Below are 22,078 nucleotides of genomic sequence, written 5' to 3'. Positions count from 1 at the left end.
GATTGTTTGACAATTGTGGGCTTGCTTGCTTGAGCTTTGAAGTGGACTTGAGAGAGAGTGAGTCAAGTTGAGGTCCAGGTGCTAAAGTTAGTGCTAATGTTAGCCACACTAACGCTACAAGTGTGGCGTTAGTGCTAAAGTTATTGTGGCTAACGTTGCACTTGCTGCCCAGTTGGTGTTTTTGGGACTTAAAAGATGCCTCTTGTTTGTACTCCAATTTCATGCCCACTATAGAGTATTATATATTGTTGGAAAGCTCTGAATGTCAGCTTTCTAATGCAACTAGAATCACCTTAATTGGACCTCTGTAGCTCAAGTTATGCTCCTTTAAAGTGGACATGGTCGCTGGCATAGTTGCCAGCGTTAATGAAAAATTGAGTGCCAATAACGCTAGCGATCAGGGCTTCATTATTGCCAGTTTCTGAAGCTCAAACTTAGTATCCACCCCATACTATTATATATTGTTGGAAAGTCCTGGATGTCTACTTTCTAATGCTTTTGGAAGCGCATCATTTGGAGCTCTACAACTCGAGTTACACTTCTTGGAAGGTGAAGAGGTCAGCTGGCCTTACTACAGGTTGATACCATGTTCATCTTTGAAGAGGTCAACCATGTAGTGCCATATATGCTTGGAAAGCTATGGAATCCTACTTTCCAATTCCACTGGAATCACCTCATTTGGAGTTTTGTGGCTCAAGTTATTCTTGTTTGAAGAAGGCATGGTGAGGCTGCCAAGTGGGACTTTTGCCCACGTTAACTACCACGTTAACTAAGTTAACGTGGGAGTTAACGTGGCTCATAGTGGCTTGTGTGGGCTCATTCCAACGTTAGTGACAATGTTGGGTGTCACTAACGTTGGCGATCACCTCCCTTCTTCACGTTAGCTTCCACGTTAACTAGGTTAACGTGGGAGTTAACGTGGCTTATTGGGGCTTGTGTGGTTTCCTTCCAACGTTAGTGACAATGTTTGGTGTCACTAACGTTGTCGACCACCTTGTTTCTTCACGTTGGCTTCCATGTTAACTAGGTTAACGTGGGAGTTAACGTGGCTTATTGTGACTTGGCCAATGTTAGTGATAAAGTTGAATGTCACTAACGTTGGCTTCCCCTTTACTTCTTAACGTTAGAGGCCACGTTAACTAACTTAACGTGGCAACTAACGTGACCACTTATGAGCTTGGTCCAACGTTAGTGATAATGTTAAGTGTCACTAACGTTGGCTCCATTTCCTTTCTTCAAAGTTAATGCCACTAGCTTTTCTCACTAACGTTGTGGCTTTCCTTCCTTCCTACGTTAGTGCCCACGTTAGTGTAACTAACGTAGCCACTAACGTGGCTCTTCTCTTCTTCTTTTGGCCTGAAATCAATCAAACAAAGTGCATCAAAGTCTTGCTCTTAATCATGGGATTATGCATCATCCAATTTATCATATAATTCATGCAAAATTCTCATGAAATCATGTAAAGTGCACAATGTATGCTTGAATCAAGATGTAAGTGAATATCTACCCAAAACTAGCTTATTTCCTAAGAAAATGCATGAAACTACCTTAAAAATAGTAAAGAAAAGGTCAGTGAAACTGGCCAAAATGCCCTGGCATCACAACACCAAACTTAAAGCTTGCTTGTCCCTAAGCAAGTACTGGAACAAGAGAATGATGAATGGAATACCAAGAGAAATGAGTCATTCTTGTGGAAGTCATGTCCCTGGTTTTATGGTGGTTTCATGCATAGCAACTTAGGTTCATTCCTGGCTTTCAAACCTTTATCATGCCCTAGAATACTCACTGTGATTGCATCCCATGAGACTTTTATTCATTGATCCTTTTGTTTCTTGTCAATTCAGGGCTTATTTGTGTTCTTAGGCTAAGTGCTCTGTAAGGGGGCAACTCTTTAAAATAAGCTTTCAGCCAACACTCCCGAACCAGTTGGTTCAAGGTGCTAGGTGTTGAAACACCCCTACGGACTTACTTGCTCAAGTCTCTCCCCCATACATACACACCACAGGCACATGATTTGTTTATTTTCTTTTCTTAAGACCTTGGTGTCCAGCATCTCTTTGGGTTACTAAATGCTCTGTGTTGAGGGTTACTCTTGATAGTGGACTTTCAGCTGATAATCCTGAGTTAGTTAACCCAAGTTACCAAGTGATAAGGTACCCCTAAGAGCTTATTCATCCAAGTAGATCCCTCAAACAGGAGCACCACAGACACATGCCTCGAGATTAAAACCATTGGTGCCTAGCCTTATTGCTTACTCTTTTTCTTTTCTTTTTCAACCTTTATTGTTCTTTCCCTTTTTCTTATTAGGATCTTCTTATTTAGCTAGTCTCATGGGGTGTGTTCAAAGCATATGATTCAGGACAGATAGTTGTCTTCCCACCTTGTGGTTGAACCAACTTAGCTAACTTATGACCACACCACAAACTCAGGCACTTATTCCGTAGTATGAACTCTACTCTGGTCTTTTATAAAATACTCATTCTCTTTTCATTTGATTCAAAGGGACAAGCATACAAGTAAGAAAAGTACGGATGCAGTAATGACATTCAGACTAGAAAACACAGCCTTAATCAATAAAAAGTTTAAAAGACAGAATTGACATGCTTATTCACAAGGAGAAAGCACACATACATACAAAGAACATAGAAGACAATCATGCAAATTAAAGTACTGGAAATAAGTAAGAGGAGAAAGGAACTTTACCACCTTGTATTTTATCTTCATTGTTGTTGCCCTTTTCCTCTTATTCTTTCCCTTCCCACACCAGACATAGAATGATTGCTTATACTCAAGCAACAATTAAAACAGTGGTGACGGGGTTTATGATGGATCATGAATGTCTTAAAATAAAGTGTGATTATGCATGTGTTTCAGCAAGCAAGATTATGGATCACAACAAAAGCACAAGAAGTAAAATAGAGATAATTTTGATTGCATTAATAAATGGTGTTGGCATGGTACTTTGCATGAAAGTTAAGTGGCAACACCAAACTTAGTGTGCCACTGTCAATCTAGAATGTTGCAAGTACCCAGTGAAGATTGAAATTCAAATTGTTGCATGGCAATACCAAACTTAGAGTGCAATCATATGCCAAATTATTGAAAGTAAACTAAGCAAAGCAAGGAAATGTTACCTACGGTTGGGTTGCCTCCCAACAAGTTCTCTTTTAATGTCATTAGCTTGACATGTTGTTCATGACTTTCTTCCTCTTCTTCCAGTTTGTTAAGAGGAATGACCTCAAGAGGAAAGAGGAGCCAGTGAATGCCCCTTGTTTTGAGTGCCTCTCCCCAGCAAGCCTTCTTCTGTTGTTAGCTTGAGTAAACTTGCTTGTTGGGGTAGGGGTGGGATAGCTTTTGGTTGACCTTTTCTTCTTCATGAATATTATCCTTCTTTTCTTGGTCACCATCCTTTTGTTAGTGTTCATGTTGATTGCCTTTACCACCTTGATTTCAGGATTTGGGTATTGTATGATGGGTGGAGCATCCTCTTCATCAAAAACTTCTTGAATTGGTGGTTCAATGAACCTACCCTCTATGTAACTCTCTGTTTCATTGGAGTGTGGGCTCCCTTGATTGACTTCCTCCTTTTTTCTTGACCTTTGAATGAACTCCTCTGTTTCTGGAGAGAGTAGAGTGATCTCTCTTTGTGATCTCAGCTCTTCAATGAATTGTTCTTCAGAATAGAGTTTTGCATTCTGTCTCAATTTTTCTTTATGGTCTCTTTCTGCTATTTTCTCCTCTTCGATTGTTTTTATTATTTCTTCAAAGAGGAGTTCTATCCTAGTGAGTCTCTTCTCTACTCTACTTTTTCTGAATTCTTCAATGATGAGTTTGGTCCTAGCAAGTTTATCTAAAGGAGGTTGGGTAGGTTGTAATGGTTGGGCGGGGTTGGCTTGTGAATGGAATTTGTTGTTTTGTGGTTGTGTGTTCTGAAAGTGGTATGACTCTTGTGGGTAGTGGATTAAGTTTTGTGGATGGTGAAATGAATTGTATGGATTTGGGATAGACTTTTGTGCTAAGGCATACTCAAATGATGAAGAATTTAGGCATGTAAAACTTGGAGGTGAGGTTGTATAATTGAGAGGTGATGGCTCTTGATGAATGGGGTATGAATGAGTAAAATCTCTTTGATTATGATCTTCCCAGCCACAACTTGAGTAGTGATCAATTTTACCAAAATATGGACCATTTTGTGGCTCTGGAAAGTATCCTATTTCATGTTCTTGATACTCCCACCCACCATGAGCATAGTAAAGTGAATCATTCTGTGGTGGTGGAGAGTTTCCCATGAAATTTGATTGACTAAAATACGATGGATGTTCCTTTCCTTCCTGCAAAAAGCTTTGTCTCAAATTATAATCACCAAAAGAAATTCGAATCTCCATTCTCACAGATTAGGAAATTCCCAGTGAGGCAATATCACAAACAGTTGGTTAGCAAAAGAAAATAAAGAAACAAAAGAAAACAAAGACAAAAGAAAAGTGTCTAATCTAGTAAATCAATCAACCGGTAGTTTGTTAATCACGATTAATCCCCGGCAACGGTGCCATAAACTTGATGCATGGAAAACTTGTCTCGTAACAAATTTCCTTCGGCAAGTGTACCGAATTCGTCGTCAAGTAAAAACTCACAATAGAGTGAGGTCGAATCCCACAGGGATTAACGGATTAAGCAATCAATGGTTAATTAATTATCCTAGATAGACGGTTCAGATTTGAATGATGAGTAGCAGGAAGTGTAAATAACATGAATGTAAAGGAAAAACTATAAAGTGCAGAAAAGTAAAATAGCAAGAAAAGTAAATGTAGGAACTAAAAATAAAATGAACATTGGGATCAAGAGATATTGCAATCCTCCGAATCAAGTTCATTCTCATCTCTTCCTCAATCAATGCGTTCATTGATCTCCTTGGCTTCTCTCAAATTTTGATCAATAGCCAATTTCTTGGTCAATTGCTAATGAGAAGAGATGAAGTATGGTCATTGATTATACCACATGCATTTCCCAAATTAAATGTTGGAAGGATTATAGTCACATATCCATCCACACCCAATTTGGTCCAGCATGAGAGAGCATTTCTAGCATGATCTCTTCATTCCTCTTTCAAGGTTCAGAAGAGATCCAAGTATGAATAGTTTCTTTTCCAAGATAACTACCCAATTGGATGAAGATCGAAAGCTCTCTAGTAAAATCAAGAGGAAAGAAAGAAGAAGAAGAATAAGAACTACACTTAATCCATTGAATCACAATAGAGCTCTCTAACCCAATGTAAAGAGTTAGTTGATCATTGCTCTACAAAAATAGAAAAGAAAGAAATAGCAAAAAAGTAAAGATGAAGATTAAAACTAAAATTGAAACTTCAAAATTCATAAATGAAAAGTACAAAGAAGAGAAAGAAAAGGAAAAGTGTGTGAGGGGAGGGAGTCCGAAGACCCCTCTCTAATCTTCCATTCCAGGATTTCCAGAATCCCTTTCCAAGATGACTATCAATGTAAAAACTAAGGCCTTTATATAGGCTCTCCTAAATTACAAAATGAAATTAAAAGCAAATTACAATTAAATGAAAATTTCTATTCTAGATGCTTCTTGTGGTCTTGATTGTTTGACAATTGTGGGCTTGCTTGCTTGAGCTTTGAAGTGGACTTGAGAGAGAGTGAGTCAAGTTGAGGTCCAGGTGCTAAAGTTAGTGCTAAAGTTAGCCACACTAACGCTACAAGTGTGGCATTAGTGTTAAAGTTATTGTGGCTAACGTTGCACTTGCTGCCTAGTTGGTGTTTTTGGGACTTAAAAGATGCCTCTTGTTTGTACTCCAATTTCATGCCCACTATAAAGTATTATATATCGTTGGAAAGCTTTGAATGTTAGCTTTCTAACGCAACTAGAATCACCTCAATTGGACCTCTTTAGCTCAAGTTATGCCCCTTTGAAGTGGACATGGTCGCTGGCATAGTTGCCAGCGTTAATGAAAAACTTGAGTGCCAATAACGCTAGCGATCAGGGCTTCATTATTGCCAGTTTCTGAAGCTCAAACTTATTGTCCACCCCATACTATTATATATTTTTGGAAAGCCCTGGATGTCTACTTTCCAATGCCTTTGGAAGCGCATCATTTGGAGCTCTACAACTCGAGTTACACTTCTTGGAAGGTGAAGAGATCAGCTGGCCTTACTACAGGTTGATACCATGTTCATCTTTGCACATTTGGGGCAGGTTTTCTCCCTCAAATTTAGTGTCAACCATGTAGTGCTATATATACTTGGAAAGCTCTGGAATCCTACTTTCCAATGCCACTGGAATCACCTCATTTGGAGTTTTGTGGCTCAAGTTATTCTTGTTTGAAGAAGGCATGATGAGGCTGCCAAGTGGGACTTTTGCCCACGTTAACTACCACGTTAACTAAGTTAACGTGGGAGTTAACGTGGCTCATAGTGGCTTGTGTGGTCTCATTCCAACGTTAGTGACAATGTTGGGTGTCACTAACGTTGGCGATCACCTCCCTTCTTAACGTGGCTTATTGGGGCTTGTGTGGTTTCCTTCCAACGTTAGTGACAATGTTTGGTGTCACTAACGTTGTCGACCACCTTGTTTCTTCACGTTAGATTCCACGTTAACTAGGGTAACGTGGGAGTTAACGTGGCTTATTGTGACTTGGCCAACGTTAGTGATAAAGTTGAATGTCACTAACGTTGGCTTCCCCTTTACTTCTTAACGTTAGAGGCCACGTTAACTAAGTTAACGTGGCAACTAACATGACCACTTATGAGCTTGGTCCAAAGTTAGTGATAATGTTAAGTGTCACTAACGTTGGCTCCATTTCCTTTCTTCAAAGTTAATGCCACTAGCTTTTCTCACTAACGTTGTGGCTTTCCTTCCTTCCTACGTTAGTGCCCACGTTAGTGTAACTAACGTAGCCACTAACGTGGCTCTTCTCTTCTTCTTTTGGCCTGAAATCAATTAAACAAAGTGCATCAAAGTCTTGCTCTTAATCATGGGATTATGCATCATCCAATTTATCATATAATTCATGCAAAATTCTCATGAAATCATGTAAAGTGCACAATGTATGCTTGAATCAAGATGTAAGTGAATATCTACCCAAAACTAGCTTATTTCCTTAGAAAATGCATGAAACTACCTTAAAAATAGTAAAGAAAAGGTCAGTGAAACTAGCCAAAATGCCCTGGCATCACCTCTCATTGGGAACTACAGTGATTCCTCCTTTTTTTGGAACAACATGCACAGGGCTAACCCAGGGGCTGTCTGAGATTGGGTAGATTACCCCTCCCTGCCATAACTTCATAATTTCTTTCTATACCACTTCCTTCATGACTGGGTTTAGCCTCATTTGGGATTGAATGGATGGTTTGGCATCATCTTCCAACAGTATCTTGTGCATGCATATGGCCGAACTGATTCCCTTCAAGTCAGCGAGGGTCCATCCAATGGCATCCTTATGCTTTCTCAACACTTGGAGTAGTTCATCCTCTTGATCTTGGCTGAGTGATGAGTTTATGATCACTGGGTAACTCTCATTCTCTCCTAAGTATGCATATTTGAGAGTAGGTGGCAGTACTTTAAGTTCAAGTATGGGTGCTTCTGACTTTTCATTTTCTTCCTTTGGTGCATCCTGTATATGGATCTCTGCTGTTGCAGCCTCTTCACTAGAAGTTGATTCCTCCTCTGACAACCCTTCAGGTTCTTCTTCTTTAAAACTCTCCTGCACCGCTTCTTCCAATGAGTCCAACCTCATACACTCTCCCAATTGTTCTGGTGGGTAACTCATGGCTTTGAACACATTGAATGTCATCCTTTCATTGTGTAGTCTCAGGGTGAGGTCGCCTTTTTGGACATCAATGACAGCTCCAACAGTGGCCAAGAACGGTCTTCCCAGGATGATGGAGGCCTTGGCTTCCACCTGCATGTCCAGGACTACAAAGTCTGCTGGGAAGATGAAATCCCCCAACTTCACCAGCAAATCTTCTACTACGCCATGGGGGAACTTGAATGATCGGTCTGCCAGTTGTAGAGCCATTTTTGTTGGCTTAGCCTCCTCGATCTTCATCTTTCTCATCATCGCTAATGACATCAGATTTATGCTAGCTCCTAAGTCACATAGAGCCTTTTTCACTGTGATTTCCCCTATAATACAAGGGATCTAGAAGCTCCCAGGGTCTTTCAATTTCTAGGGTAGTTGTTTTGTAGTTTCTTGATGATTTCCAAAAATCTTAAGAACTGGTTGTCATCCCCTTTCTTCCTCAATTGCTGAGGATATGGGACTCTTGGGACGTCTGGCTTCGGCAGTTCTCGTTTTTTGTTGAACTTGAAGTGGGAACTCGAACTTCCTCTTGCCCCTCTTTCTTTTCACTTGAGCCCCTTTCTTTTGGTTTCTGAGAGGTTTCCTTCAGTTCCTTGCCACTCCTGAGGGTGATAGCCTGATACTCCTCCCTTAGGTTTGAGTCAGTATCACTGCGAGGGTTGTGGCTGGGAATTTGCTTGAATAGGTAGCCAATTTGTGTTTCAAGTTTCTTGATGGCAGCATCTTGATTCTGCATATTGGACCGCACTTCTTCTCGAAATTCTTTACTGTCTTGAATTTCTTTGCATATGCCTTCAAGTAAAGTCTCAATCCTTGAGAGTCTATCTTCAGATGATGGTGAGTTGAGGTTGGAGGGATGAAAAGGGCCATTTTGGCTTTGGTATGGATGTTGAGGTATGTTGTTAGGTGGGTGTTGATATGATCTTTGCGTGGAATGTTGGTGGGCTGCATTGTTGTTGGGGTTGTGGTGTCTCTGATCTTGGTCTTGGTCTTGTTGATTTCCCCACCCAAAGTTTGGGTGGTTCCTCCAACCAGGATTGTAGGTCTTGGAGTATGGATCATGTGCTTTCCTAGGTGCGTTTCCAATGTAGTTGGCTTGTTCTTGCTCATCCTCTGCCTCTGCATTCACTCCCTCTTGGGTTGCTGATGAGGTGGTGATTGCTGCTACTTGGTTCCTCTCCATCTTCTTGGTAAGATCAGCCAGGTGCTTGGTGATAAGCTTGTTTTGGGCCAGCAGTGCATCCACATTGTTTAGCTCCATCACTCCTCTAGTGTTGCCTCTTTCAGAAGCATAGAAGTAGTCATTCTCGGCTACAGTCTCAATGATATCAATGGCTTCTTCAATGGTCTTCTTCTTGTTCAGAGATCCCCCGGATGAGTGGTCTACTGCCTTCTTCGATTCATAAGAAAGACCTTCATAGAAAATGTGTAGCTGCACCCATTCATTGAACATATCTGGTGGGCACCTTCTTGTCAGGTCCTTAAACCTCTCCCATGCTTCATATAGAGTCTCACCATCTTGCTGCCTGAAGGTTTGTACCTCAGCTCTCAACCTGTTGATACGTTGAGGAGGATAGAATCTTGCCAAGAATTTATTCACCACATCTTCCCAGGTTGCTAAACTCTCCTTTGGGAAGGATTTCAGCCATTTAGATGCCTTGTCCTTGAGTGAGAAAGGGAACAGAAGTAGTCTATAGGTGTCAGGATGAACACCATTAGACTTCACGGTATCACATATCCTCAGGAAGGTGCTTAGATGTTGATTGGGATCTTCTTGGACAATCCCTCCGAATGAACAATTGTTCTAAACAAGGGTGATGAGCTGTGGCTTTAGTTCAAAGTTGTTGGCATGTATGGTTGGCCTTTGGATGCTACTTCCGTAATTTCCTGGGTTTGGATTGATGTACGAACCCAGAACCCTTCTCTCTTGCCCAGCCTGATGTGCTGGACCTTCTCGGCCATGGTTGTGAGCCTCTTCTTCATGATGGTTCTCTATATTCTCATCCATATCTGGTTCAAAGTACTCCTCCTCTTCCTCAGCACCAACTACTCTCTTTCCTCTTGCTTCCCTACTTAATCTAAGGAAGGTCCTCTCAAGTTCAGAATCAAAGGAAGTTGAAGCCCCGCTTCTTCTACCTGTCATACAACCAACAAGGCAACTGCAAGAAAGAAAGATGCAGATAGTAACTTGTTCAAAAATGCTGTTAGTGTGAGTGATGCAATATATCAAACAGTTAGTGGGTTAGTGGCTGAATTGTAAACAAGTAAGAAAATGGGTAAGGGAAAGGGAAGAAAATAACTGAACAGAAAGTAAATTACTCAAATGAACTTAAATCAAATAAAATAAAAACAAATGCTCAATCTAGTTATCCACCAATTTAATCATTATTGATACAAAATCAATCCCCGGCAACGGCGCCATAAACTTGATGCCATGGAAACTTGTCCTTTAACAAATTTCCTTCGGCAAGTATACCGAATTGTCGTCAAGTAAAAACTCACAATAGAGTGAGGTCGAATTGATGAGCGGATAATTTATACGCTTTTTGGCATTGTTTTTAGTATGTTTTTAGTAGGATCTAGCTACTTTTAGGGATGTTTTTATTACTTTTTATGTTAAATTCACATTTCTGGACTTTACTATGAGTTTGTGTGTTTTTTGGTGATTTCAGGTATTTTCTGGCTGAAATTGAAGGACTTGAGCAAAAATCAGATTCAGAGGTTAAAGAAGGACTGCTGATGTTGTTGGATTCTGACCTCCCTGCACTCAAAGAGGATTTTCTGGAGCTACAGAACTCAAAATGGCGCGCTTCCAATTGCGTTGGAAAGTAGACATCCAGGGCTTTCCAGAAATATATAATAGTCCATACTTTGGCCGAGTTTAGACAATGCAAAACGGCGTTGAACGCCAGTTCTACGCTGCAGTCTAGAGTTAAACGCCAGAAACACGTCACGAACCAGAGTTGAACGCCAAAAACACGTTACAACTTGGCGTTCAACTCCAAGAATGACCTCTCCACATGTAAACTTCAAGCTCAGCCCAAGCACACACCAAGTGGGCCCTGAAAGTGGATTTATGCATCAATTACTTACTTCTGTAAACCCTAGTAACTAGTTTAGTATAAATAGGACTTCTTACTATTGTATTAGAAATTTTTTTGGAAGATCCTGGATTGTATTTTTGATCCTGTGATCACGTTTTGGGGGCTGGCCTCCCGGCCATGCCTGAACCTTCATCACTTATGTATCTTCAACGGTAGAGTTTCTACACTCCATAGATTAAGGTGTGGAGCTCTGCTGTTCCTCACGAATTAATGCAAAGTACTACTATTTTTCTATTCAATTCAACTTATTTCTCTTCTAAGATATTCATTCGCACTTCAATATGAATGTGGTGAGCGTGACAATCATCATCATTCCCCCACGAACGCGTGCCTGACAACCACTTCTGTTCCACCTTAGATTGAATGAGTATCTTTTAGATCTCTTAATCAGAATCTTCGTGGTATAAGCTAGATTGATGGCGGCATTCATGAGAGTCCGGAAAGTCTAAACCTTGTCTGTGGTATTCCGAGTAGGATTTAGGGACTGAATGACTGTGACGAGCTTCAAACTCGCGAGTGCTGGGCGTAGTGACAGACGCAAAAGGAGGGTGAATCCTATTCCAGTATGATCGAGAACCTCAGATGATTAGTCGTGCTGTGACAGAGCATTTGGACCTTTTTCACAAGAGGATGGGATGTAGCCATTGACAATGGTGATGCCTTTACATAAAGCCAGCCATGGAAAGGAGTAGGACTGATTGGATGAAAATAGCAGGAAAGCAGAAGTTCAGAGGAACGAAAGCATCTCTATACGCTTATCTGAAATTCTCACCAATGAATTACATAAGTGTTTCTATCTTTATTTTCTATTTATTTATTATTTTCGAAAACTCCATAATCAATTATTATCTGCCTGACTGAGATTTACAAGGTGACCATAGCTTGCTTCATACCAACAATCTCTGTGGGATCGACCCTTACTCACGTAAGGTTTTATTACTTGGACGACCCAGTGCACTTGCTGGTTAGTTGTGCGAAGTTGTGAAGTTATGCTTGGGCACACGTTTTTGGAGCCATTACCAGGGAGAGACCGAACAACAAATTTTACAACCTCAGAGTAACAATTTCGCATGTATCAAGTTTTTGGCGCCGTTGCCGGGGATTGTTTGAGTTTGGACAACTGACGGTTCATCTTGTTGCTCAGATTAGGTAATTTTCTTTTTGTTTTATTTTCAAAAAAAAAAATTTTCAAAAATCTTCAAAAAAAAAAACAAAACAAAAAATTTTCCTTTATTTTCGAAAAAAATAAAAAAAAAATATCTTTTCAAAAAAATTTTATTATGTTCTTCAGAATTTTTAAAAATGAATTCTAGAGTTTCATGAAGCATGTGAAGCCTGGCTGGCTGTAAAGCCATGTCTAAATTTATTTGGATAGGGGCTTCCAACCATCATCACAAGAGCAAGCTAGCTGTTGCTAATCCACCTGCTGCTGTTCCTGATCCACCTAATTTACTTCTAAAGCTTGGCTGGCTATTAAGCCATGCCTAACCCTCAGATTGGAGCTTTAGACTAAGAGTACAAGATTCCTGGAATTTATATTAAAAATTTTGGAATCCTTATTTTTCTTTTTCACATTAATTTTCGAAAACATCCAAAAAAATTCATAAAATCATAAAAATCAAAAATATTTTGTGTTTCTTGTTTGAGTCTTGAGTCAATTTCAAGTTTGATGTCAATTGCATTTTTTCTAAAAATTCTTTGCATTTTTCGAAAATTCATGCATTCACAGTGTTCTTCATGATCTTCAAGTTGTTCTTGGCCAGTCTTCTTGTTTGATCTTCATATTTTCTTGTTGTGTGTCTTTTCTTGTTTTTCATATGCATTCTTGCATTCATAGTGTATGAACATGAAAGATTTCTAAGTTTGGTGTCTTGCATGTTTTCTTTGCATCAAAAATTTTTCAAAAATATGTTCTTGATGTTCATCATGATCTTCAAAGTGTTCTTGGTGTTCATCTTGACATTCATAGCATTCTTGCATGCATTCATTGTTTTGATCCATAACTTTCATGCATTGCATCATTTTTCATGTTTTTCTCTTTCATCATTAAAAATTCAAAAATCAAAAAAAAAAATATCTTTCCTTTTTCACTCATAAAATTCGAAAATTTGGATTGACTTTTTCAAAAATTTTTAAAATCTAGTTGTTTTTATGAGTCAAATCAAATTTTTAATTTAAAAATCTTATCTTTTTCAAAATCTTTTTTAAAATCATATTTTTTTCATTTTTCTTAGTCATTTTCGAAAATTTAAAAAAAATGTTTTTCAAAAATGTTTTTCTTAATTTTATCTCCTAATTTTCGAAAATATCTTCAATAATTAATGTTTTGATTCAAAAATTTCAAGTTTGTTACTTACTTGTTAAGAAAGATTCAAACTTTAAGTTCTAGAATCATATCTTGTGATTTCTTGTGAATCAAGTCATTAATTGTGATTTTAAAAATTAAATCTTTTTTCAAAACTAATTTTAATCATATCATTTCAAAAATATCTTTTTATCCTATCTTTTTCAAAATCATATCTTTTTAAAACATATCTTTTTCAAAAAAAATTTGATTTTAAAAATATATTTTTTTTACTTCTTATCTTCTTATCTTTTCAAAATTGATTTTCAAAATTTGTTTCAACTAACTAACTAACTTTTTGTTTGTTTCTTATCTTTTTCAAAACTACCTGACTAACTCTCTCTCTCTCTCTAATTTTCGAAAATATCTTCCCTTTTTTTCAAAAATTCTTTTTAATTAACTAATTGTTTCAAATTTTAATTTTAATTTTCGAAAATCACTAACCATTTTTCAAAAATAATTTTTGAAATTCCTCTTTCTCTCTCATCTCCTTCTATTTATTTATTCATCAACTAACACTTCTCTCCCATCCAAAAATTCGAACACTACCTCCCTCTCTGTGTTCGAGTTTTTTCTTCCCTTCTTTACATTACATTCTTTTCTTCTTCTACTCACACAAGGGAACCTCTATACCTGGGTAAAAAAGGATCCCTATTATTATTATTTTTCTGTTCCCTCTTTTTCATATGAGCAGGAGTAACGACAAGAACATTCTTGCTGAAGCAGACCCTAAACCTGAAAGGACTCTGAAGAGGAAACTAAGAGAAGCTAAAATACAACAATCCAGAGACAACCTTACAGAAATTTTCGAACAAGAAGAGGATATGGCAGCCGAAAATAATAATAATGGAAGGAGGATGCTTGGTGACTTTACTGCACCTAATTCCAATTTACATGGAAGAAGCATCTCCATTCCTGCCATTGGAGCAAACAACTTTGAGCTTAAACCTCAATTAGTTTCTCTAATGCAACAAAACTGCAAGTTTCATGGACTTCCATCTGAAGATCCTTTTCAGTTCTTAACTGAATTCTTGCAGATATGTGATACTGTTAAGACTAATGGAGTAGATCCTGAAGTCTACAGGTTCATGCTTTTCCCTTTTGTTGTGAGAGATAGAGCTAGAATATGGTTGGACTCTCAATCTAAGGATAGCCTGAACTCTTGGGATAAGCTGGTCAAGGCTTTCTTAGCCAAGTTCTTTCCTCCTCAAAAGCTGAGTAAGCTTAGAGTGGATGTTCAAACCTTCAGACAGAAAGAAGGTGAATCCCTCTATGAAGCTTGGGAGAGATACAAGGAACTGACCAAAAAGTGTCCTTCTGACATGCTTTCAGAATGGACCATCCTGGATATATTCTATGATGGTCTGTCTGAATTAACTAAGATGTCATTGGATACTTCTACAGGTGGATCCATTCACCTAAAGAAAACGCCTGCAGAAGCTCAAGAACTCATTGACATGGCTGCTAACAACTAGTTCATGTACACTTCTGAGAGGAATCCTGTGAGTAATGGGACACCTCAGAAGAATGGAGTTCTTGAAATCGATACTCTGAATGCCATATTGGCTCAGAATAAAATATTGACTCATCAAGTCAATATGATTTCTCAGAGTCTGAATGGAATGCAAGCTGCATCCAACAGTACTCAAGAGGCATCTTCTGAAGAAGAAGCTTATGATCCTGAGAACCCTGCAATAGCAGAGGTGAATTACATGGGTGAACCATATGGAAACACCTATAATCCCTCATGGAGAAATCACCCAAATCTCTCATGGAAGGATCAACAAAATCCTCAACAAGACTTTAATAATGGTGGAAGAAACAGGTTTAGCAATAGCAAACCTTTTCCATCATCCACTCAGCAACAGACAGAGAACTCTGAACAAAATACCTCTAATTTAGCAAACTTAGTCTCTGATCTATCTAAGGTCACTCTGAGTTTCATGAATGAAACAAGGTCCTCCATTAGAAATTTGGAGGCACAAGTGGGCCAGCTGAGTAAAAGGATCACTGAAACCCCTCCTATTACTCTCCCAAGCAATACAGAAGAAAATCCAAAAGGAGAGTGCAAGGCCATTGAAATGACCATCATGGCCGAAACTACAAAAGAGGAGGAGGACGTGAATCCCAAGGAGGAAGACCTCCTGGGACGTCCAGTGATTAATAAGGAGTTTCCCTCTGCGGAACTGGTGCACGAAATTGTGATGTCCAGGCTCAAACTATTCCTGACACGTGAGCAACTTGGTACGCGTAATCGTGATTACACATTCATAATTTGTCACAACTTCGATACAACTGACCAGCAAGTGCACTGGGTCGTCCAAGTAATACCTTACGTGAGTAAGGGTCGAATCCCACGGAGATTGTTGGTATGAAGCAAGCTATGGTCACCTTGTAAATCTCAGTCAGGCGGATATAAAATGATTATGGAGTTTTCGAATAATAATTAATAGAATAGGGATAGAGATACTTATGTAAATCATTGGTAGGAATTTCAGATAAGCGAATGGAGATGCTTTTCGTTCCTCTGAACCTCTGCTTTCCTGCTATCTTCATCCAATCAGTCTTACTCCTTTCCATGGCTGGCTTTATGTGATACATCACCATTGTCAATGGCTACTTTCGGTCATCTCTCGGGAAAATGATCCAATGCCCTGTCACGGCACGGCTAATCGTCTGGAGGCATCACCCTTGCCAATGGCTTCATCTTATCCTCTCAGTGAATAATATGCTCACGCACCCTGTCACGGCACGGCTATTCATCTGTCGGTTCTCGATCATGCTGGAATAGGATTTACTATCCTTTTGCGTCTGTCACTAACGCCCTGCAATCGCGAGTTAGGAGCTCGTCACAGTCATCCAATCATTGAATCCTACTCGGAATACCACAGACAAGGTTTAGACCTTCCGGATTCTCTTGAATGCCGCCATCATTCTAGCTTACGCCACGAAGATTCTGGTTAGGAGATCTAAGAGATATTCATTCTAGCTTACTTCATGTAGAACGGAAGTGTTTGTCAGGCACGCGTTCATAAGGGAGAAGGATGATGAGCGTCACACATAATCATCACCTTCATCACGTTCTTGGGTGCGAATGGATATCTTAGAAGAGAAATAAGAAGAATTGAATAGAAAATAGTAGTACTTTGCATTAATCTTTGAGGAACAGCAGAGCTCCACACCTTAATCTATGGAGTGTAGAAACTCTACCGTATGAAAATACATAAGTAAAGGTTCAGGCATGGCCGAGATGGCGAGCCCCCTAAAACGTGATCAATAGTCTCCTAAGATGAACAATGGATTACAACTGAGACCAAAGATTCCTAATACAATAGTAAGAGGTCCTATTTATAATAAACTAGTCACTAGGGTTTACATGAGTAAGTAATTGATGCATAAATCCACTTCCGGGGCCCACTTGGTGTGTGCTTGGGCTGGGCTTTGAGTGTTACACGTGTAGAGGTCCTCCTTGGAGTTGAACGCCAGCTTTTGTGCCAGTTTGGGCGTTCAACTCTGGTTTTGGCTCCTTTTCTGGCGTTGGACGCCAGATTTGGGTAGAAAGCTGGCGTTGAACGCCAGTTTACGTCATCTATTCTTGGCCAAAGTATGGACTATTATATATTGCTGGAAAGCCCTGGATGTACACTTTCCAACGCAATTGAAATCACGCCATTTTGAGTTCTGTAGCTCCAGAAAATCCACTTTGAGTGCAGGGAGGTCAGAATCCAACAGCATTAGCAGTCCTTCTTCAACCTCTGAATCTGATTTTTGCTCAAGTCCCTCAATTTCAGCCAGAAAATACCTGAAATCACAGAAAAATACACAAACTCATAGTAAAGTCCAGAAATGTGAATTTAACATAAAAACTAATGAAAACATCCCTAAAAGTAACTAGATCCTACTAAAAACATACTAAAAACAATGTCAAAAAGCGTATAAATTATCCGCTCATCACAACACCAAACTTAAATTGTTGCTTGTCCCCAAGCAACTGAAAATCAAATAGGATAAAAAGAAGAGAATATACTACAAATTCCAAACTATCAATGAAACAGAGCTTCAATCATATGAGCGGGACTTATAGCTTTTTGCCTCTTGAATAGTTTTGGCATCTCACTTTAACCATTGAGGTTCAGAATGGTTGGCATCTATAGGAATTTCAGATTTCGAATAGTGTTATTGACTCTCCTAGTTCAGTATGATGATTCTTGAACACAGCTTCTTTATGAGTCTTGGCCGTGGCCCTAAGCACTTTGTTTTCCAGTATTACCACCGGATACATAAATGCCACAGACACATAATTGGGTGAACCTTTTCAGATTGTGACTCAGCTTTGCTAAAGTCCCCAATTAGAGGTGTCCAGGGTTCTTAAGCACACTCTTTGTTTTTGCTTTGGACCTTGACTTTAACCGCTCAGTCTCAAGTTTTCACTTGACACCTACACGCCACAAGCACATGGTTAGGGACAACTTGGTTTAGCCGCTTAGACCAGGATTTTATTCCTTTAGGCCCTCCTATCCACTGATGCTCAAAGCCTTGGGATCCTTTTTATTTGCCCTTGCCTTTTGGTTTTAAGGGTTATTGGCTTTTTGCTCTTGCCTCTTGGTTTTAAGAGCTTTTGGCTTTTTCTACTTGCTTTTTCTTTCTATATATATATTTTTTTTTTGCCTTTTTTTTTTTTTGCAAGCTTTGTTCTTTGCTGCTTTTTCTTGCTTCAAGAATCATTTTTATGATTTTTCAGATTATCAAATAACATGTCTCCTAGTCATCATTCTTTCAAGAGCCAACATATTTAACATTCTTAAACAACAACTTCAGAAGACATATGCACTGTTCAAGCATACATTCAGAAAACAAGAAGCATTATCACAACATCAATATAATTAAACTAAGTTCAAGGATAAATTCGAAACTCATGTACTTCTTGTTCTTTTGAATTAAAACATTTTTCATTTAAGAGAGGTGATGGATTCATAGGACATTCATAACTTTAAGACAAAGTTACTAACTACTAATGATCATGTAATGAAGACACAGACATAGATAAGCACATAACACGAAAAACAGAAGAAATAAGAACAAGGAATGAATCCACCTTAGTGATGGTGGCGTTTCCTTCTTGAGGAACCAATGATGTCCTTGAGCTCTTCTATGTCTCTTCCTTGTCTTTGTTGCTCCTTCCTCATTGCTTTTTGATCTTCTCTTATTTCATGAAGCATGATGGAGTGCTCTTGATGTTCCACCCTTAGTTGTCCCATATTGGAACTCAATTCTCCTAGGGAGGTGTTAATTTGCTCCCAATAATCTTGTGGAGGAAAGTGCATTTGAGGCATCTCAGGGATCTCATGGAAATGAGCTTCTTGCGCCTCTTGAGCTCCATGACTGGGCTCTCTTGCTTGCTCCATCTTTTTCTTAGTGATGGGCTTGTCCTCTTTAATGAGGATATCTCCCTCTATGTCAATCCCAGCTGAATTGCATAGGTGGCAGATGAGGTGAGGAAAGGCTAACCTTGCCATAGTGGAGGACTTGTCAGCCACCTTGTAGAGTTCTTGAGGTATAATCTCATGAACTTCCACCTCTTCTCCAATCATGATGCTATGGATCATGATGGCCCGGTCTATAGTAACTTCAGACCGGTTGCTAGTGGGAATGATTGAGCATTGAATGAACTCTAACCATCCTCTAGCTACAGGCTTGAGGTCCAATCTTCTTAGTTGAACCGGCTTGCCTTTGGAGTCAATCTTCCATTGAGCTCCTTCCACGCCTATGTCCATAAGGACTTGGTCCAACCTTTGATTAAAGTTGACCCTTCTAGTGTAGGGGCGTTCATCTCCTTGCATCATGGGCAAGTTAAACGCCAACCTCACATTTTCCGGACTAAAATCTAAGTATTTCCCCCGAACCATTGTAACATAGTTCTTTGGATCCGGGTTCTTACTTTGATCATGGTTCTTGGTGATCCATGCATTAGCATAGAACTCTTGAACCATTAGGATGCCGACTTGTTGGATGGGATTTGTTAGAACTTCCCAACCTCTTCTTTGAATTTCATGTCGGATCTCCGGATACTCATTTCTTTTGAGTTTGAAAGGGACCTCGGGGATCACCTTCTTCTTGGCCACAACATCATAGAAGTGGTCTTGATGGGCTTTGGAGATGAACCTTTCCATCTCCCATGACTCGGAGGTGGAAGCTTTTATCTTCCCCTTCCCCTTTCTAGAGGATTCTCCGGTCTTAGGTGCCATCAATGGTAATGGAAAAACAAAAAGCTTATGCTTTTACCACACCAAACTTAGAATATTGCTCGCCCTTGAGCAATAAACAAAAGAATAGAAGAAGAAGAAGAAGAAATATGGAGAGGGAGAGGGAGATGTGGTTTCGGCCAAGAAGGGTGTAGAGGGTGTGTTGTGTGAATTTGATGAAGAATAGAGGGCTTTATATAGGGAAAGGAGGGGGGGTTAAGGTTCGGCCATATGGGTGGGTTTGGGTGGGAAATTGGTTTTGAATTTTGAAGGTAGGTGGAGTTTATGAGGTAGGTTTGTGGGGAAGAGTGGATGGATGTGAGTGGTGAAGAGGTGATGGGGAAGAGTGTTTGGGGTGATTGGTGAAGGGTTTTTGGGGAAGAGTGTTTATGGGGTTGTGTGAAAGAGAGTGGTGAGAAGAAGTGAGTGGAGGTAGGTGGGGATCCTGAGGTGTCAAGGCATTTACATCCCTGCACCAATTTAGGCATGTAAAATGCCCTTGCACACAACTCTGGGCGTTCAACGCCAGGTTGGTGCCCATTTTGGGCATTCAACGCCCATTTGCTGCCATTTCTGGCGTTGAACGCCAGAACCATGCTTGTTCTGGGCGTTTAGCGCCAGGATGCTGCCCATTTTAGGCGTTCAGCGCCAGAACCATGCTCTGTTCTGGCGTTTGAACGCCAGACAGATGCTCCTCCAGGGTGTGATTTTTCTTCTGCTGTTTTTGATTCCGTTTTTGATTTTTTTGTTTATTTTGTGACTCCACATGATCATGAACCTATAAAGACATATAACTAAGAAAAATATAGTTAGATAAATAGAAATTGGGTTGCCTCCCAACAAGCGCTTCTTTAATGTCAATAGCTTGACAGTGGGCACTCATGGAGCCTCACAGATGTGCAGAGCTTTGTTGAGACTCTCCAACACCAAACTTAGAGTTTGGATATGGGAGTTCAACACCAAACTTAGAGTTTGGTTGTGGCCTCCCAACACCAAACTTAGAGTTTGACTGTGGGGGCTCTGGTTGACTCTGCTTTGAGAGAAGCTTTTTCTGCTTCCTCTCCATGGTTGCAGAGGGAGATACTTGAGTTTTAAACACAAGGGTGTCCTCATTCCATTGAAGGACTATTTCACCTCTGTCAACATCAATCACAGCTCTTGCTGTGGCCAGGAAAGGTCTTCCTAGGATGATGGATTCACCCTTTTCCTTTCCAGTATCCAGGACTATGAAATCAGCAGGGATGTAAAGGCCTTCAACCTTTACTAATACGTCCTCTACTTGTCCATAAGCCTGTTTTCTAGAGCTGTCTGCCATCTCTAATGAGATTTTAGCAGCTTGCACCCCATAGATTCCCAGTTTCTTTATTACAGAAAGGGGCATGAGGTTTATTCCTGAACCAAGGTCACACAAAGCCTTAAAGATCATGGTGCCTATGGTACAGGGTATTATGAACTTTCCAGGATCCTGTCTCTTCTGAGGCAATGTCAGTTGATCCAGATCACTTAGTTCATTGATGAACAAGGGAGGTTCAACTTCCCAAGTATCAATGCCAAATAATTTGGCATTCAGCTTCCTGATTGCACCAAGAAACTTGGCAGTTTGCTCTTCAGTAACATCCTCATTCTCTTCAGAAGAGGAATACTCATCAGAGCTCATGAAGGGCATAAGGAGGTTCAATGGAATCTCTATGGTCTCTAGATGAGCCTCAGAGTCCTTTGGTTCCTCAGAGGGAAGCTCTTTATTGATCACTGGACGTCCCAGGAGGTCTTCCTCCTTGGGATTTGCGTCTTCCTCTCCCTCTTTGGGTTTGGCCATGGTGCTTATGTCAATGGCCTTGCACTCTCCTTTATTCTCTTCTGTATTGCTTGGGAGAGTACTTGGAGGGATTTCAGTGATCCCTTTACTCAGCTGGCCCACTTGTGCTTCCAAATTTCTAATGGAAGACCTGGTTTCATTCATGAAACTCACAGTGGCCTTAGATAGATCAGAGACTAGATTTGCTAAATTAGAAGCATTTTGTTCAGAGTTCTCTGTCTTTTGCTGAGTGGATGATGGAAAAGGTTTATTATTGTTAAACCTATTTCTTCCACCATTATTAAAGCCTTGTTGAGGCTTTTGATCCTTCCATGAGAAATTTGGATGATTTCTCCATGATGAGTTATAGGTGTTTCCATAAGGTTCACCTAAGTAATTCACCTCTGCTATTGCAGGGTTTTCAGGATCATAAGCTTCTTCTTCATAAGAAGCCTCTTGAGTACTGTTGGATGCAGCTTGCACTCCATTCAGACTCTGAGAAATCATATTGACTTGCTGAGTCAATATTTTATTCTGAGCCAATATGGCATTCAGAGTATCAATCTCAAGAACTCCCTTCTTCATAGGCGTCCCATTATTCACAGGATTCCTTTCAGAAGTGTACATGAACTGGTTATTTGCAACCATGTCAATGAGTTCTTGAGTTTCTGCAGGCGTTTTCTTTAGGTGAATGGATCCACCTGCAGAAGTGTCCAGTGACATCTTTGATAGCTCAGATAAACCATCATAGAATATATCCAGGATGGTCCATTCTGA

The 22,078-nt window shown here is 39.8% G+C and overlaps 2 non-coding genes across 2 annotated transcripts; one reads left to right on the top strand and one right to left on the bottom strand.

Annotated features, from left to right (window-relative positions):
- Positions 1 to 9,264: 9,264 nt before the first annotated feature.
- On the top strand, positions 9,265 to 9,371 carry LOC112724899 (small nucleolar RNA R71). The gene has a single exon (XR_003164039.1). It is a non-coding gene; the product is annotated as a small nucleolar RNA R71 (small nucleolar RNA).
- Positions 9,372 to 14,484: 5,113 nt separating this feature from the next.
- LOC112725793 (small nucleolar RNA R71) lies at positions 14,485 to 14,592 on the bottom strand. The gene has a single exon (XR_003164876.1). It is a non-coding gene; the product is annotated as a small nucleolar RNA R71 (small nucleolar RNA).
- Between the last annotated feature and the right edge of the window lie 7,486 nt (positions 14,593 to 22,078).

The sequence above is a fragment of the Arachis hypogaea genome, chromosome 11 (assembly GCF_003086295.3).
Source record: "Arachis hypogaea cultivar Tifrunner chromosome 11, arahy.Tifrunner.gnm2.J5K5, whole genome shotgun sequence".
NCBI classification, from domain to species: Eukaryota; Viridiplantae; Streptophyta; class Magnoliopsida; order Fabales; family Fabaceae; genus Arachis; species Arachis hypogaea.
Note: the sequence above shows the minus strand (reverse complement) of the source record. Positions and strands in the feature narration are given on the sequence as shown.